The following is a 19,613-nucleotide window of genomic DNA, read 5'->3' as shown; positions in this document are numbered from 1 at the left end:
CTGAGTGACAGAGCAAGAGTCCCCATCTCAACAACAACAAAAAAATTATACTGGCCAGGCACGGTGGCTCACACCTGTAATCCCAGCACTTTGGGAGGCCAAGGTGGGAGGATCACGTGAGGTCGGGAGTTCAAAACCAGCCTGACCAACATGGAGAAACCCCCCCGTCTCGGGCCGGGCGCAGTGGCTCACGCCTTTAATCCTAGCACTTTGGGAGGCCAAGGCGGGTGGATCACGAGGTCAGGAGATGGAGAACATCCTGGCTAACACGGTGAAACCCCATCTCTACTAAAAATACAAAAAATTAGCCGGGCGTGGTGGTGGATGCCTGTAGTCCCAGCTACTCGGGAGGCTGACGAAGGAGAATGGCATGACTGGGAAGCAGAACTTGCAGTGAGCCGAGATCGTGCCACTGCACTCCAGCCTGGGTGACATAGCAAGACTCCGTCTCAAAAAAAAAAAAAAAGAAACCCGTCTCTACTAAAAACACAAAATTAGCGGGGCATAGTGGCACATGCCTGTAATCCCAACTACTAGGGAGGCTGAGGCAGGAGAATCACTTGAACCTGGGAGGCGGAGGTTGCGGTGAGCTGAGATCACGCCATTGCACTCCAGCCTGGGCAGCAAGAGCAAAACTCCATCTCAAAAAAACAAAACAAAACAAAAATGAATTACATTGGCTGGGCGCGGTGGCTCATGCCTGTAATCCCAGCATCTTGGGAGGCAAAGGCAGGCAGATCACTTGAGGTCAGGAGTTTGAGACCAGCCTGGCCAACATGGTGAAACCTCATCTCTACTAAAAATACAAAAATTATCTGGGTGTGGTGGCAGGTGCCTATAATCCCAGCTACTCTGAAGGCTGAGGCAGGATAATCACTGAACCCAGGAGGCGGAGGTTCCCACCACCTGGGTGACAGGGTAAGACTGTCTCAAAAAACAAACAAACAAAAAAAAGAATTATATTTACTGACCATGACATGTTAAAAAAAAAAAAAAGTGTTATAGAGTAATATAAATAACAAGATCTCTCTTTAGCAAAAACAAAAAATTCCTATGTACATTTACGTGCGTATATACAGTACTTAACTAAGCATTGAGAGAAACATTGAAGCATATTCATTCATAATCTGTTAAAATTGTTGGTTAAAATTAAGACTGTCATAGAAGAGATGATGTAACACTATAGGGTAAACGTCCCTAATCCAAAACCTGAAATGCTCCAAAACCTGACATTTTTTTATTGTTGACATGATGCTTGAAGAAATGCTCTTCAAGGCCGGGCGCAGTGGCTCACGCCTGTAATCCCAGCAGGGGAGGCGGAGGTGGGCAGATCACAACGTCAGGAGATCGAGACCATCCTGGCTAACATGGTGAAACCCCGTCTCTGCTGAAAATACAAAAAATTAGCCGGGCGTGGTGGCAGGCGCCTGTAGTCCCAGCTACTCTGGAAGCTGAGGCAGGAGAATGGCGTGAACCCAGGAGGCGGAGCTTGCAGTGAACTGAGATTGTGCCACTGCACTCCAGCCTGGGCAACAGGGCAAGACTCCGTCTCCAAAAAAAAAAAAGAAATGCTCTTCAAGTGTTTCAGATTTTCGATTTTAGGATTAGGGATGTACAAGTGGCGTAACGCAAATATTCCAAAATCTGAAAAAATCCAAAATATGAAACACTCCTGGTCTCAAGTATTTCAGATAAGGGATGCTCAACGTGTATTTGGTTGAAAGAGCTAACTTATATAAATGATTACACAGTTGTACAACTCAAAGTAAAAGGAGTTCCATTAGTGTTTTTACAGCTCAAGTTAGTGAACCTATTTAACTAAACCTCAAAACTAAACAATTGAGAAATTGTTCAGTCTTAAAAGAAAGCAAAAGAAGCGTTTTTTACTTTTATCTTTTTTTTGAGACAGTCTATCTCTGTCACCCAGGCTGGGTGACAGAGTGCAGTGGCACAGTCTTAGCTCACTGCAGCCTGAACTCCTGGGTTCAAGTGATCTTCCTGCCTCAGCCTCCCAGGCAGCTAAGGTTACTGGCAAAGACACCACAAACCCAGCTACTTTAAAAAATTTTGGGCCAGGCACGGTGGCTCATGCCTGTAATCCTGGCACTTTGGGAGGCCGAGGCGGGTGGATCACTTGAGGTCAGGAGTTCAAGACCAGCCTGGCCAACATGGTGAAACCCCATCTCTACCAAAAGTACAAAATTTAACTGTGCATGGAGGCGGGCACCTGTAATTCTAGCTACTTGGGAGGCTGAGGCAGGAGAATTGTTTGAACCCAGGAGGTGGAGGTTGAGGTGAGCCGAGATCGCACCACTGCACTCCAGCCTGGGTGACAGAGCAAGACCCTCTCTCAAAAAAAAAAAAAAAAAAAAAAAAAAATTCGTACAGCCAGGGTCCCACTGTGTTTCCCAGACTGGTTTCCAACTGCTGTCTTCAAGTGATCCTTCGGACTTGGCTTCCCAAAGTACTGGGATTACAGACATGAGCCACCAGGTCTGGCCAGCAAAGTTTATTTCTAGGTTTAGAAAACATGTAACATCTTTACATATCTTTGAAAGATTTAAAATATTTTAGCCAGGCTCAGTGGCTCACACCTATAATCCGAGCACTTTGGGAGGCTGAAGCAGGTCAATCACCTGAGGTCAGGAGTTCGAGACCAGCCTGGCCAACATGACAAAACCCCGTCTCCACTAAAAATACAAAAAGTAGCCAGGTACAGTGGTGCACGCTACTCAGGAGGCTGAGCACAAGAATCACGGGAACCCAGGAGGTGGAGGCTGTAGTAAGCGGAGATGGCACCACTGCACTCCAGCCTGGGTGACAGAGTGAGACTCTGTCTCAAAAAAAATAAATAAATAAAAAATAATATGTTTTTATTTATAAATTACAAAAGTCACATGTATTTTTTCCTCATCTTTTAAAAAAATGACTTCTTCTAAAACTACTTAATTTGTTGCCAACAACATTTATAATTTACTAATTAAATCTCCCAATGGTCTGAGTAGGCTTTTTTTTTTTTTTTTTTTTTAGACGGAGTCTCGCTGTCTCCCAGGCTGGAGTGCAGTGGCGCGATATCGGCTCACTGCAGGCTCCGCCCCGTGGGGTTCACACCATTCTCCTGCCTCAGCCTCCCGAGTAGCTGGGACTACACGCGCCCGCCACCTTGCCCGGCTAATTTTTTTTGTATTTTTAGTAGAGACGGGGTTTCACCATGTTAGCCAGGATGGTCTCGATCTCCTGACCTTGTGATCTGCCCGCCTCGGCCTCCCAAAGTGCTGGGATTACAGGCGTGAGCCACCGCGCCCGGCCCTGAGTAGGCTTTTTTTAAAAGTAAAATTTCCAAGTACCTAGTGAAAAAAAGCATTTCTCATTTCAATCATCTCATCCTAACCCTTGCCCTTTTATGCTAAAGTGTTAATGCTGACTCAACACATTTGGCAAGTGTGTTTTTCTCCCACTTCTGGACCCTTCAAACTTTAACCAGTTTCTCCAGCAACCAAAACTCATGCCATATTAAGTGTATTGTGTTATTAGGTCAGTGAAGAAAAAAACTTAACACGTATCTTCAAAGTAAAAATGACACCTCATTCACGCCTGTAATCCCAGCACTTTGGGAGGCCAAGGCTGGTGGATCACTTGAGCCTAGGAGTTCGAGATCAGCCTGGCCAACAGGGTGAAGCCCTGTCTCTAATAAAAATACAAAAATTAGCTAGGCGTGGTGGCGCACGCCTGTAGTCCCAGCTACTCAGGAGGCTGAGGCAGGAGAATTGCTTGAACCCGGGGGCAGAGGTTGCAGTAAGCGGAGATGGCTCCAATGCACTCCAGCCTGGGCGACAGAGGGGGACTCCGTCTCAAAAAAAAAAAAAAAAAAAAAAACAAACACCTCTTTTCCCTTTTCTCTTTCTTGACCTCATTGAAATAAAATTTTCTATACAAAAAGGCAACTGGAAAAATGCTACTACATTTTGACAAACTTTTTTTTGGGGGGGGAGACAGAGTCTCACTCTGTCCCCAGGCTGGAGTGCAGTGGTGTGAGCTCAGCTCGCTGCAACCTCCACCTCCCGGGTTCAAGTGATTCTCCTGCCTCAGCCTCCCGAGTAGCTGGGACTACAGGCACGCACCATCATGCCCAGCTAATTTTTCTATTTTTTAGTAGAGACAGGGTTTAACCATGTTGGCCAGGATGGTCTCGATCTCCTGACCTCGTGATCCACCCGCCTGAGCCTCCCAAAGTGCTGGGATTACAGGTGTGAGCCACCTCGCCCGGCCAACAAAGACAATTTCAAAACCTGTAAGCCAAGAAATACAAAAGATTATATAAATATGCTCTCTTAATTTTTTTTCTTTTTTTTTTTTTTTTTTGAGACAGAGCCTCCATCTGTCACCCAGGCTGGAGGCAGTGGCGCGATCTTAGCTCGCTGCAACCTCCACCTCCCCGTTCAAGCAATCCTCCTGCCTGAGCCTCCTAAGTAGCTGGGAATGCAGGTGTGCGTCATCATGCCCAGCTAACTTTTTTATTTTTAGTACAGACGGGATTTCATCATGTTGACCAGGCTGGTATCAAACTCCTGACCTCAAGTGATCCACCTGCCTCGGCCTCCCAAAGTGCTGGGATTACAGGCATGAACCACTGCACCAGCCTGCTCTCTTAAGTTTAAAATTGCTTGTGGGCAAGGCATGGTGGCACACACCTTTAATACCAGCACTTTGGGAGGCAGAGGTGGGAGGACCTCTTGAGCCCAGGAATTTGAAACCAGCCTGGGGAATATAGCGAAACCCTGTCTCTACAAAAAAATAATAAATCAGGCGGCACATGCCTACAGTCCCAGCTACTTAGGAGGCTGAAGTGGGAGGATTACTTGAACATGGCAGGAGGTTGAGGCTGCAGTGAGCTGAGATTGCACCACTGCACTCCAGCCTGGGTGAAAGAGAACCTGTCTCAATCAATCAATCAATTAAAATAAAATTGCTTGTTAGTTATAAGCTGAGAGGAGTTGAAAAAAATTGTTTGCTACTTTCAACATTATTCTGCATTAGAAACTGAGTAAAAGTAACAGAGAATAAAGAAAGCCAAAATCAAGAACTGAAAACAGACTGCACGCAGTGGCTCCCGCCTGTAATCCCAGCACTTTGGGAGGCCAAGGTGGGTGGATCGCTTAAGGTCAGGAGTTCAAGACCAGCCTAGCCACCCCGCCTCTACTAAAAATACAAAAATTAGCTGGGCATGGTGGCTCACGCTTGTAATCCCAGCTACCTGGGAGGCTGAGGCAGCAGAAATCACTGGAATCCAGGAGGTGGAGGTTGCACAGTGAGCCGAGATCGAGCCACTGCACTCCAGCCTGGGAGACAGAGTAAGACTTTGTCTCAAAAAACAAACAAAAAAGAACTGAAAACAATTCATAAAGCAAGGACAGACTAAATTACAAGCGCCTAAAACAGTATTTTTAAATTTTCTGAAGTTCTAAGTAAGAGTTTTAAAGTTTTGATAGCAATTAAGTCCTGCTATATACACAAAATTTTAAAATCCTCATCAAATGCAAATAAGGGGATTAAGCATTGTGGAAAATCTGTTTTGGTATGTAGACTGCCAATTCAATTTTTTTAATTAAAAATAATATCTTGGAAAATACTCATTCAACTTTTTAAATTTGTATAAATTAAAAGAGTTTGGCCAGGTGAGGTGGCTCACACCTGTAATCTCAGCACTTTGTTTGGGAGGCCGAGGCAAGAGGACTGCTTGAGCCCAGCCTGGGCAACATGACAAAACACTAAACAAAAAATACAAAAATTAGCCCCGTGTGGTGGCAGATACCTGTAGTCCCAGCTACGTGGAGGGCTGAGGCAGGAGGATCGCTTGAGCCCAGGAGGTCCAAGCTGCAGTGAGCCAAGACCACTGCACTCCAGCCTGGGCAACAGAGTGAGACCCTGTCTCAAACAATAAAAATAATAAAAAATAAAAGAGTTTTTATAAATCATAAAGAAGTTGGTTTTGGTTTGCATACCACTGATTTTTAAAACTCCTTTTTAAAATAAATACTGGGGTGAAATATCACCAAGGCATTCCTGGCAAATTCTGTACTTTATAGTTTCACTCTAAAATCTGCCCTCAAATCTAGAACTGCTATCAATTACAGAGGTCAGACCAAAGAACAAGCAACTGCTCCCAAAAGAAAACGGAGATTTCCTAAACACAAAGCAGACATTCAAATACGCACTGATCAATGGTGCACTAAACAACACTTTGCTAGGAATTTGTTAAGGCAAAAGGACCCTTCCTACAGTGAATGCAAACTATCTAAGAATGAATTTTTAAAAGCTTAATATTTTAAAATATTTTGGTAGAGACGGAGTCTCATTAGGTTGCCCAGGCTGGCCTCCAACTCCTGGGCTCAGGGGATCCACCTTGCACCTCCCAAAGTGTTGGGATTACAAGCATGAGCCACTGAGTGCCCGACTGAATGACATTTAAATACCAATATATTAAAGCATGAAAAACACTGAGTTAACTAACATCTATGTGATAGCTCTTCTAACACCTTACTTGAAAAGTCTAAGTCAGAAATGGAACATTTCAGTAGTAACTGCGAGGGCATACTTAGTAAATGAGTGAGCATTACATAGGTGTTCAGTGTTTGACAGTTCCTTTAAACCAAAAGAGAAAATTCCACTGCTTCAGGGTAATACAGAACTCACATATCTAATAGTAACTAATATATTTTTGAAAAATCTGCTTAAAACAAATAACAAGATCATTGAGTATTTAAACTGAAAATATTGTTTTCTTCTAAGACAGCATATGACCTATACAGGAATTTATCTACAATCTCATTTCAATAACCTGATAAGAATAATGCATCTACATGTGGCTTAGCAATACTAAAAAGCTTGACTCAGTTCAAGTTATAAATTTAAACTTCAACCACTAGACTGTGATCTCAAATAAGTTAATTTCTCTTTTGCAGATGTGAAAACCCAGGCTGAGATGAAATAAGGGTGATTCAATCACACTCGCCTAAATTGAAACGTAGGAAATATATCAGTGAATTACTGTGAAATACTTTTTATTCGCCAGGCGCGGTGGCTCACGCCTGTAATCCTAGCACTTTGGGAGGCCGAGGCGGGCGGACTGCCTGAGCTCAGGAGTTCAAGATCAGCCTGGGCAACATGGTGAAACCCCATCTCTACTAAAATACAACAACAATAAAAAATTAGCCGGGCGTGGCGGCGTGCACCTGTAGTCCCAGCTACTTGGGAGGCTGAGGCAGGATAATTGCTTGAACCCGGGAGGTGCACGTTGCAGTGAGCCGAGACCGTGCCACTGCACTCCAGCCTGGAGACAGAGCGAGACTCCGTTTCAAAAAAAATAAAAATAAAAATAAAGACATACTTTTTATTCAAGCATGCTAGACTGCAAACACGCCTTTAGAATAAAAGTGAGGGGATTACGAGTACTTAGAGGGGTCATATTTTTCAAACTTGAAAGTTAGGGTGTGTGACAAGTTAGGTATTTGACAAGTATTCTAGGGAACGGTGGAAGTGAATATTTAAAATTCAACTATCCCCAGAAAAACCCAATACATGAAGTCATTACAAGTATTTTTTAGAATCAGTCAGCAAAGATCATTACTGTACAAACACCTCAAAGTTAAGGTCACTAAGAAAGCACTAACTCCTCTCTTCTGTTAACTAATCACTGTAAAGCAGCCCAACTCTCCTTTCTACCTACCTCAGATTAAGATTTTTCTCCACGAACAGATTTCCGTGCTCAGGGATATATAATAGGGGAGGAAAAAAAAACACCACACAAGTGTCGGTAAGTACCAAAAAGCTAAGTATTCGGCACAGGGAGGGAATCCACACATGAGAAAACATTTGACAGCTCCCGCCTCCCAAAAGCCATTTAATCTGCTTCATAAACATAATCTGCTTCATAAACATTACTCTGAGCGAGTGGTTCGATGGATCTCCTACACCAAGTCCTAACCGGGAAACACAATCAACCGAACCGTCCCGACTCTTTCAGGCAATCAGGAAGACCGGGAGAATTATTAGACGCTGACGTCCGCAGGGCCAGGAGCTGAGAAAAGGGTAAACAGTATACTCGCAGGTAGGTTGAAAAAAAACAAGAACAAAAAAAACATACACACACACACACACACACACACACACACACACACACACACGGAAAATTGGGAAAGAAGTTGGTCGGAAGGTTAGAGAGAGGTGAGGCCGATGTCCGGTTCGAGAGGACGGCACTGCAGGGGCAGGCAGCGATTAACTGGGCATTTGGACACGCTAAGAGTTATCTGAGAGACCTGACACGGGTACAAGACACAAGAACGCTGATACGTGGCTCAGAGAAGACACGCGGGGGTGGGGCCCGCCCCGCTAAACCCCAGGCTCCCTGAATGAGCCCTCAAAGATCGCAGCCTGAGGAAGTCAAGGGTTCAAGGAGGCCCGTACCGGCGGGGCAACACCACAACACGGAACGCCGCGGCGCGCGGAACCTCCCGCTCCGAGGCCTCGGGGTCGGCCCTCCAGAAGTCGGAGCAGCCCCTGGGGCTCTCGGCCCCTCCTGGCCCAGCTTCTCTGTCCTCTCTTCTCAACACCCACAGCCTGGGACCGGACCCCTGAAACTGACAGGAAGCTTCCGGTCAAGCGCCCGCGGCAGCGGCGGGGCAAAAGCAGCAATATGCTCTCAGCGCCGGGAGTGACACTCACCGGCCCGAAACCTCGAATGAAACCAGCAGCTCCGGGGGCGGCGGCAGCAGTGGCAGCAGGAACCGAACATCCAAAATGGCGGCTCCCTCGGCCTCACCACCGCTACTGCAGGCGGAGGGATCCTGAGGAAGGAGGGAGTTTTTAACTAACTTCACACACTATTGCGGAAACTTCGTTCCCTGGCCTCCTCTCCTGGTCGTTTCCGTGTCCCCGTACTGCAACTTCTCGTGCCTTTCCTCTCGGATTATCCAAGAACTCGGACCCTGCCGAGGACTATTTGCCAAGGAGGAGGCGACTGCTCCTGGCAGAGCGACGCAAAGCGTAGCAAGGGTCGGGGCTGTCACTGATGACGCGAGACGCTGCTGCCGAGTCACCGCTGCGATGAGTCTGAGCGAGAAAGATCCGGCTTACCCCGTAGCGGACGGACATTGGTTCCGCTTGGTGGCAGGGGGTGGGACGGGGCCGGGGGGGGGGGGGGGGGGCTGGGCTACCAGGAAGCGGTGGAGCCACCTGGAGGGGGCGGAGCTAGGTCAGGTAGCCCAGGAAGTGAGAGCAAGCGAGACAGGTGGGGCGGAGAAGATAGCAGGGCTGAAAAGGTCTTCGTCCACGGGAATCCCGAACTCTTTGCTGTCTCCTTTAAGATTTTTGCTTCCTTTATAACTTAAGGAGCGTGCTCCAGGTGGTATTCTATGGTTTTATGGTGTCTTTGCAACATATTTTATGAAGAGTTAAGAGGATGACTCAAAAGAATGGATTCCACGCCCAGTACCGCGGTGCATGCACTGCTAAAGTCACTTAAACTCTCCAGGGATTCAGTTTCCTCATCTGTAGAAAGACTTGGAAACATGTTAGCTGAAACCCTTACAGAATGGGCTTTCGGTCTATGATTCCATGAATTAATGACCAGGGCCAAAGAAAGTCTAACCAGACAGTTCCTAACCTGATAAATAATTACTAACATATGACGCGAGTCTTTTCCATGTGAATGTAAAGAGGGCCTGATATCTTGGCCTGTTTAAAGGAAAGGTGACCTACCTAGACTAAAATCCTTCTGCTAGATTGGCAACAAAGTACAATACAACACAGCACCAGGCTGGGTGCCAAAGAGAACAGAACCAACCACAAAAATTTTTTTTTTTTTTTTTTTTTTTTGAGACAGATGCTCGCTCTGTTGCCCAAGCTGGAGTGCAGTGGCGGGATCCCGGCTCACTGCAACCTTGCCTCCCGGGGTCAAGCAATTTCTCGTGCTTCGGCCTCCCAAGTAGCTGGGATTACAGGCTCCCGCCACCACGGCCGGCTAATATTTGCATTTTTAGTAGAGAGGGGGTTTCGCCATGTTGGCCAGGCTGGTTTTGAACTCCTGACCTCAGGTGATCTGCCTGCCTCGGCCTCCCAAAGTGTGGAGATGACAGGTGTGAGCCACCAGCCTGGCCAGAACTAACCACAAATCTTGAGTTTAGGACCTGGGTGTCATAGACAGAAGGTTGCACTTTTTTCCTTAGTCATTTTCATGCAGGGATTTCAAAACACTTAACAAAAATTGCTCTAAGTAGGCCGGGCGCAGTGGTTGACGCCTGTAATCCCAGCACTTTAGGAGGCCGGGGTGGGCGGATCACCTGAGGTCAGGAGTTCGAGACCAGCCTGACCAACATGGTGAAACTCCATCTCTATTAAAAATACAAAATTAGCCGGGCATGGTGGCGGGCACCTGTAATCCCAGCTACTCGGAAGGCTGAGGCAGGAGAATCACTTGAACCTGGGAGGCAGAGGTTGCAGTTAGCCGAGCCTGGGCGACACAGTGAGACCCTGTCTCAAAAAAAAAAAAAAAAAAAGTTGAACCAAGTAGGCCCATCTGTACAATTTTGTCCCTGAACTACTGGGACATGCCAAGTGGCTGGAAAGAAAGGAAGCCATGGGTGCGATAATAATTATCATTTTTATTATTAGATATTGATATCACATTGTTCATAAGGCACTTTCATGTGTATAATCTAATCTGACCCTCTGGACAACCTCCTGAGTCAGGCTAGGCAAGCATAAGTAACTTAGCTTTACAAATAAGGAAAAAGAGGCTCCAAGAAACTAACTTGACTAAAAGACACATCCTCTCCCCTCCTCCACTGGGGTTCTGCTGTAGAGCTATAGAGTGCCTTTTTTTTTTTGAGATGGAGTCTCGCTCTGTCGCCCAGGCTGCAGTGCAGTGGCGCAATCTCGGCTCACTGCAAGCTCCACCTCCTGGGTTCACGCCATTCTCCTGCCTCAGCCTCTCCGAGTAGCTGGGACTACAGGCGCCCGCCACCACGCCCGGCTAATTTTTTGTATTTTTAGTAGAGACGGGGTTTCACCGTGGTCTCGATCTCCTGACCTCGTGATTCGCCTGCCTCGGCCTCCCAAAGTGCTGAGATTACAAGCGTGAGCCACCGTGCCCGGCCTTTTTTTTTTTTTTTTTTTTTTTTTTTTTTTTTTTTTTTTTTTTTTTTGAGACAGAGTTTCACTCTTGTTGCCTGAGCTGGAGTGCAATGGCATCATCTTGGCTCACTGCAGCCTCCGCCTCCCGAGTTCAAGTGATTGTCCTGCCTCAGTCTCCCAAGTAGCTGGGATTACAGGCGCGTGCCACCACACCCAGCTAATTTCTTCTACTTTTAGTAGAAATGGGGTTTCACCATGTTACCCAGGCTGGTCTTGAACTCCTGAGCTCAGGTGATTCACCCACCTCGGCCTCCCAAAGTGCTGGGATTACAGGCATGAGCCACCACGCCAGGCCAGAGTGCCATTTTATAAATTAGCATAGGGTACCACAATCTTCCACCACCCCTACCTACCCACCCACCTACCTACCTACCTACGCACACACTTACACTCTCAGAGTGGATGGAGTCAACCCCCAACAAGTGGTTTAGAGAATAGAATGTTTACAGAATTCAGATCCTCTGCCATGCTGCTACTGTACAGTGCAACCATGGACTACAAGGCTAGTAAATAGTGGAATGAAGCCAAAACACAATTTCCTCTGAGATATAGCTATGCAGGGAACACAGGCCAAACTTAGTTTGGGGTTTCCACATAAGAAATAAGTTTGTAGGTTGCAAAGCAGAGTTAGCTAAAGTATTCCGTTTGGAATACCACAAAAAAATGCTTAGAGATCAAATTTAAATGTGTATCATTGTGAACCACAAAAGAAAAATTAAGCCAGCTACCTAAGTAGGAAAGAGCTTTTTTTTTTTTTTTTTTTGAGACAGAGTCCTGCTCTGTCCCTGGGCTGGAGTGCAGTGTCGCGATCTCAACTCACTGCAAGCTCTGCCTCCTGGGTTCATGCCATTCTCCTGCCTCAGCCTCATGAGTAGCTGGGATTACAGGCATGCGCCGCCATGCCCAGCTAATTTTGTATTTTTTAGTAGAGACAGGATTTCTCCATGTTGGCCAGGCTGGTCTCGAACCCCTGACTTCAGGTGATCCACCTGCCTCGGCCTCCCAAAGGGCTGAGATTACAGGCATGAGCCACCGTGCCCGGCCTCCTCATCTTTTAAATAAATGAATAAAATAAATAAATAAAAGCAATTGCCTCAATATGTAGCATAGTCACATTGTCTTGGAATCTTTGGTTTCCATGGTTAGTGATTTAAGTTTAGAAAGGCTTACTCCCCGTCTTCTCCAACAGAATCCCTAATTCCAGATCAATAAATTACAGCACATCTATAAAAGGGAATACTATGCTACCAATAAAATGAAAACCTTATTATTATAGTATGGCAGACTTTAAAAGGAAATATTATAAAACAATGTTATAAAATGAGCTTGCAAAGTGTATATTGAGCCACCTCAGGCTCCTCAGTAGCTGGGACTACAGGTGCATACCACCACGCCCGCCTAATTTTTTTTAATTTTTTGTAGAGACAGGGTTTTGCCATGTTACCCAAGCTGGTCTGGAACTCGTGGGCTCATGCGATCCTCCCACTTTACCCTCCCAAAGTGCTGGAATTACAGGCGTGAGCCACTGCCATTGGCCAAAGATTATTATTTTTATGGGTTTGTTTGCTACTGATAACTTACATGCATAGAAAAAAATTGAAGGACAAAATTAAAATTTAAAAATGGCTTTTTTGGGCTGGGCACGATGGCTCATGCCTGTAATCCCAGCACTTTGGGAGGCTGAGGCGGGCAGATCATGAGGTCAGGAGATCAAGACCATCCTGGCTAATGCGGTGCAACCCCGTTTCTACTAAAAATACAAAAAATTAGCCAGGCATGGTGGCAGGCACCTGTAGTCCCAGCTACTCGGGAGGCTGAGGCAGGAGAATGGTGTGAACCCAGGAGGAAGAGCTTGCAGTGAGCCGAGATTGCGCCACTGCACTCCAGCCTGGGGGACAGAGCGAGACTCCGTCTTAAACAAAACAAACAACAACAAAAAAATGGCTTTTTTGGATGATGGGATTACAGATAATTTTTACTTTATTATATTATATTTTGTTTTTGCAACGAGCACACTGTTCTTTTAGTTAAAAAGAAAATTCTTATAAGAAAATGGAATTTTATGGATTTTTGTTTTTATTTTATTTATTTATTATTTTGAGACAGAGTCTTGCTCTGTTGCCCAGGCTGGAGTACAGTTGCGTGATCTCAGCTCACTGCAACCTCTGCCTCCCAGGTTCAAGAGATTCTCATGCCTCAGCCTCTCAAGTAGCTGGGATTACAGGTGCCTGCCACCACATTCAGCTAATTTGTGTATTTTTAGTAGAGATAGGGTTTCACCATGTTGGCCAGGCTGGTCTCGAACTCCTGACCTCAGGTGATCTGCCCACCTTCACCTCCTAAAGTGCTGGTATTACAGGCGTGAACTACTGTGCCTGGCCAATTTTTGTTTTTAAAACAACAATAGCCTGGAAGTGTTAAACTTAGTAAGAGATAATAACTAGGAAAAAAGTTTTGTTTTGCTTTTTTTTTTTGAGACAGGGTGTTGCTCTGTTGCCCAGGCTGGAGTGCAGTGGCACAATCACAGCTCACTGCAGCCTTGACTTCCCGGGCTCAAGTGATCCTCCCACCTCAGCCTCCTGAGTAGCTGGGACTACAGGTGCATACCACCATGCCCAGCTAATTTTTTTTTTTTTTTGTAGAGACGGGGATTTGCTGTGTTACCCAAGCTGGTCTGGAATTCTTGGGCTCAAGTGATCCTCCCCCCTCACCCTCCCCAAGTGCTGGAATTACAGGCATGAGCCACTGTGCTTGGCCAAAGATTATTATTTTTATGGTTTTGTTTACTATTGAGGACTGCTTCAATTTAACAGTGAATAGGCCGGGCACGGTGGCTCACACCTGTAATCCCAACATGATTACTTTGGGAGGCCGAGGCGGGCAGATCACCTGAGGTCAGGAATTCAAGACCAGCCTTCCCAACATGGCAAAACCCCATCTCTACTAAAAATACAAAAATTGGCCAGGCATGGTGGCGCGCACCTGTAATCCCAGCTACTCGGGAGGCTGAGGCAGGAAAATCACTTGAAAGTCACAGACGACGCAGTTAGCCGAGATGGCGCCACTGCACTCCAGCCTGGGTGATAGAGCAAGACTCTGTCTCGAAAATAAATAAGTAAATAATAATAACAACGACAATTTAACAAAGAACAACAAAAAATAAAACTGAAGAAACATTGGCTAGCAGTCAGACCACTTAGATGCCGGTCTTGGCTAGGTTTAATTCACTTTTTGCCCAGAGCAAGGTGTTAAACATCTCTGAGCCGGTTTACTCAGCTTTCCAATATTTATTTATGTCTTGCCTGTTCCAAAATGGATTTAGAGTGGCTCGTTATGCAGAAGGGATCAGCTACATGAAAGCACTTTGAAAAGCCTAAAGCATCATAAGAATGTAAATATTGAAATTTTTGTGCCGCCTCATCATTCAACTAAAGCATTTACTGACTGCCCTTTATAAGTAACAGTAGTACAGTGTGTCTTACATTTACAAAAGTATTTTCAGGCTGGGCGCGGTGGCTCATGCCTGTAATCCCAGCACTTTCGGAGGCCAAGGTGGGTGGATCACTTGAGGTCAGGAGTTTGAGACCAGCCTGGCCAACATGGTGAAGCCTTGTCTCTACTAAAAACACAAAAATTAGCCAGGCGTGTTGGCACGCGCCTGTAATCCCAGCTACTTGGGAGGCTGAGACAGAAGAATCCCTTGAACCCGGGAGACAGAGGTTGCAGTGAACCAGAGTCGCACCACTGCCCTCCAGCCTGGGCAACAGAGTAAGACTCTGTCTCAAAAAAAAAGAAAAAAAAGTATTTTCATATACATCCATTCATTTGCTCCTCATACACCATGAATTTGTAAACCACACAGGCGTTATAGCATAGTAGTTAAGAGTGTAAGTTTCTGGGGCTAGACTACCTGGGCTTAAAACTCTGCCCTTCCTTTCTTTACTTTGTGACCTGCAACAAGTTACTTAACATCTCTGAACACTTCTGAACCCAGTGTTCCCATCTGAAAAATGAAGCTTATAATAGCATTGGCAACTTAGGGCTGGTGTGATAATTAAATGAGCTGACACACTTAAAGCACTTAGAAAAGCGACTGGCACATAGTAAGGACACAATAAATATTAGCTCACTTTAGGATAAATATTATCATCTTTATTTCAGAGATAAGAAAACAGAGGCTACCTGTAATCTCAGCACTTTGGGAGGCCAAGGCAGGGGGATCACCTGAGGTCAAGAATTTGAGACCAGCCTGGGTAACATAGTGAGACCCTGTCTCTACAAAAAAAAAAAAAAAAAAAAAAAAAAATTAATTAGGCCAGGCACGGTGGCTCACACTTGTAATCCCAGCACTTTGGGAGGCCAAGGCAGGGGCATCACCTGAGGTCAAGAATTTGAGACCAGCCTGGCCAACATGGTGAAACCTCGTCTCTACTAAAAACACAAAAATTAGCCAGGCATGGTGGCACGCACCAGTAATCCCAGCTACTCAGGAGGCTAAGGCAGGATTTTTTGACACCAGAAAGATAAGGCTGCAGTGAGCCATGATTGCACCACTGCACTCTAGTCTGAGTGACAGAATAGGACTGTGTCTCAAAAAATATATCAGAGAGAGAGAGAGAGAGAAAGAAAAGCAGAAGGGGAGGGGAGAGGAGGAGAGGCTCAGAGAGATTAAATGATCGGTCAGACTTTCATACAATAGAGACCAGACTCAAATCTAGTCCTTCCAACTCTGGATTCGTCTTCCAGCCCATATAGTAATCATTCAAACAGACTACCTGATTATTTCCCCTATGCCACACTGTCCTGGGTGCACCAGAATCTGTAATAGACATAACAGGCCGGGCGCCGTGGCTCACGCCTGTAATCCCAGCACTTTGGGAGGCCGAGGCGGGCGGATCACGAGGTCAGGAGATCGAGACCATCCTGGCTAACACAGTGAAACCCCGTCTCTACTAAAAATACAAAAAAATTAGCCGGGCGAGGTGGCAGGCGCCTGTAGTCCCAGCTACAAGGGAGGCTGAGGCAGGAGAATGGCGTGAACCCGGGGGGGCGGAGCCTGCAGTGAGCCGAGATCGCGCCACTGCACTCCAGCCTGGGTGAAAGAGCGAGACTCCGTCTCAAAAAAAAAAAAAAAAAAAAAAAAAAAATAGACATAACAAAAGAGACTGCCCCTACCCTCCAGAAAATTACAATCTCATTGAGGAAAACGAGATTTTTTAAAAATCCACAAATATAAAATAAGCCAGTGATATCATTCAGCAGATAAGTCCTAGTTCAGAAAGAGAAGAAAACGGAGAGGTCGCTGAAGTTCTAGTTCAGAAAGAGCAGAAAAGGGAGAGGTCGCTGGGAGCCAGAGCAGTGAAAGATGGCTTTTGGAATATATAGTACCTGGTGGAATCTGGGGTACTAGAGGGGAACTGTCTTGTTTGGGCTTAGGATGCAGTGAGTTTCTTTCTTTCTTTTTTTTTTTTGAGACAAAAAAAAAAAAGGGTATCGCTATGTTGCCCAGGCTGGAGTGCAGTGGCACAATCTCAGCTGACTGCAACCTCTGCCTCCTGGATTCAAGTGATTCTCCTGCCTCAGCCTCCTGAGTAGCTAGGACTACAGGGGTGTGCCACTGCACCCAGCTAATTTTTGTATTTTTGGTAGACATGGGGGTTTCATCATGTTGGCCAGGCTAGTCTCGAACTCCTGACCTCGTGATCCTCCCACCTCAGCCTCCCAAAGTGCTAGGATTACAGACTTGAGCCACCTCATCCGGCACAGTGAGTTTCTTAAATGAGTCGGTCAGTATCAGCAGCTGAAGCCCATGTGACCTTTAGAGCAGATGGGGAAAGCTCTCTCTGAAGAAATGCAGTCAGCGTCTTTCACAAGGAACCCTTCCTGCCTCTCCACGTGCCAGAGATCTCAGCCGAGAAAGGAGAGTGAAGAGGGGCACAGCCGTGTAAGAAATACAGTGACATGAGTCAAAGAGGCGGCTCCACTGGCCTGTTTTGTTATCCTTTGAGTCACACGAATCTATAAATAAGACTGAAAGTCAGAGAAATTAGTCTGTCTGCTGTTTACGTAATGTTTTCACAAAAAGCATTTTCACAATTCTTTTAAAGCACAGTCCCTAATCACAATGTATGCTGGCTTGAGACAAGAGTTTAGGAATTCATCTTTCACTTATGACAAAAGCCAGAAAGGATGTAAAAATTAAAATTCCAACAGCCAACTCCATACACTCTTTGACCTCTTACCAAGAGCATTAGGAACTCTACTATATGTAGAAGAGTAAAGACCAAAGCCTGGAGGATATTAGCTTCTGCCAAGCTGCTTCTTTGTTTCAGAATTTTTTTTTTAAAAGAGGCAGCCCTAGGCCAGGCGTGGTGGCTCATGTCTGTAATCCCAGCACTTTGGGAACCCGAGGCAGGTGGATTACCTGAGGTCAGGAGTTCAAGACCAGCCTGGCCCACATGGTGAAACCTTGTCTCTTCTAAAAATACAAAAATTAGCCAGACGTGGTTTCAGGCACCGGTAATCCCAGCTACTTGGGAGGCTGAGCCAGGATAATCACTTGAAGCCGGGAGGTGGAGGTTGCAGTGAGCTGAGACCGTACCACTGCACTCCAGCCTGGGCAACAGAGTGAGACTCCATCTCAAAAAAAAAAAAAAAAAAAAAGAGGCAGCCCAAAGTGCCACCTGAGATGCTTTATGTCACAATATTTTCTTTTTTGTAGAGTAGTTTTTCTTGACTTGTAAATTATTCTGTATTATTTTGGCACTTTTGGAGGGAAAAACTTTACCAGGTATGAGACTGCAATCAACTTAAATTCCAAATTGAGGAAATGATGCCATTCTCCCGTTAGGAATGACAAAACTAAGGTCACTAGAAGAGAATGCACCATCTAGAAACAAAGCAGGATTTCTGACCCATTGTTTTCTACTCAAGTAATTTTATTTCCTGAATATGGACACCATTGAGCCAGGAGCAGTGGTTCATACATGTAGTACCAGCTACTCAGGAGGATGAGGCAGGAAAAATCCTTGAGCCCAGGAGTTTGAGACCAGCTAGGACAGTATAGTGAAACCTCATCTCGAAAATATGTATAAATATGGGCACCATCATTTGTCTAGAAAAATCTATAGTAAATTGTTTTTGTTTTCCTTTAATTGCAAAGTCTTATACTTGTTCTTCCAAAATCAGTTCTGTGAGTTGCTTTAAAATTAGCCTGGGACATTCAAGAAGTGTTGAGACATCTGCAGTAACTGGGGCAGCCAGTCCCTGGTGCCCAACTCAGGGAACAACAAACTCCTTCGCCAAGCCGTCCACACATGCCAGCTGATGGTCTAGGACCCAAGTAAGTGCCAAGAGTGAGGTGTCTTACTTCTAAGGAGAGGCAAGCAGTTTGCTATGCAAGCGGGTCTCTGGCCCTGGACCTAAAGATCTTCTCTCTAACTCCATATTCTTTAAATAAACTTGTCTTTTATGAGGAGTGGAAAATCTTATAACGAAGCATTCAAGACGAAACTGACTGAAATCCTAGCTATGTTTTATTTTTTGAGTTGGAGTCTCGCTCTGGCGCACAGGCTGGAGTGCAGTGGTGCAGTCTCGGCTCCCTGCAACCTCCGCCTGCCGAGTTCAAGCTATTCTCCTGTCTCAGCCTCCTGCGTAGCTGGGATTACAGGCACGCGCCACCACGCCTGGCTAATTTTTTTGTATTTTTGGTAGAGACGGGGTTTCACCGTGTTGGTCAGGCTGGTCTCCAACTCCTGTCAGAAATTTGAGACCATCCTGGCTAACACGGTGAAACCCCGTCTCTACTAAAAACACAAAAAATTAGCCGGGTGTGTTGGCACGCACCTGTAGTCCCAGCTACTTGGGAGGCTGAGGCAGGAGAACCGCTTGAATCCAGGAGGCAGAGGTTGCAGTGAGCCGAGATTGCGCCATTGCACTCCAGCCTGGGCAACAAGAGCAAAACTCCATCTCAAAAAAAAAAAAAAAAAAAAATCAGAAGGCATTTTCTCCAATAAATAAATGGAGACGGGAAAAAGAGTAATGGGAAAAAAAGGAAGTGTTGAAGATTAAAAGACTTCAGATACATATCAACCAAATACAATATGTGGATCTTTTTGGATCTTGATTTCACAAAATAACTGCATAATTCATTTTTGACAGTTGGATAAACTTAATATATAGATGAATATTATATGTTTGTTTTTTATTTTTTTGAGATGGAGTCTCGCTCTGTCTCCCAGGCTGGAGTGCAGTGCTGCGATCTCGGCTCACTGCAAGCTCCGCCTCCCGGGTTCACGCCATTCTCCGGCCTCAGCCTCCCGAGTAGCTGGGACTACAGGCGCCTGCCACCATGCCCGGCTAATTTTTTTTTTGTATTTTTAGTAGAGACGGGGTTTCACCGTGGTCTTGATCTGCTGACCTTG

The 19,613-nt window shown here is 45.7% G+C and overlaps 1 protein-coding gene across 4 annotated transcripts in view; it reads right to left on the bottom strand.

The window, feature by feature from the left end:
* Nucleotides 1-19,613, bottom strand: part of AP1G1 (adaptor related protein complex 1 subunit gamma 1) — a 110,977-nt gene that overhangs the window by 76,617 nt on the left and 14,747 nt on the right. For 2 of the 4 annotated variants that reach the window (XM_058441176.1, XM_032157825.2), the window contains exon 1: nucleotides 8,722-8,850. The exons of 1 other annotated variant lie outside the window; for it this stretch is intronic. The gene's annotated coding sequence lies outside the window, so the exon portion shown is untranslated. Of the gene's footprint in view, nucleotides 1-8,463; nucleotides 8,614-8,721; nucleotides 8,851-19,613 lie in introns of those variants that run through there. One more of the 4 variants, XM_058441178.1, reaches the window with a different exon arrangement.

This window comes from Hylobates moloch, unplaced genomic scaffold, assembly GCF_009828535.3.
Source record: "Hylobates moloch isolate HMO894 unplaced genomic scaffold, HMol_V3 SCAFFOLD_6, whole genome shotgun sequence".
Taxonomy (NCBI): domain Eukaryota; kingdom Metazoa; phylum Chordata; class Mammalia; order Primates; family Hylobatidae; genus Hylobates; species Hylobates moloch.
This window is presented reverse-complemented; position numbering and strand designations above follow the sequence as displayed.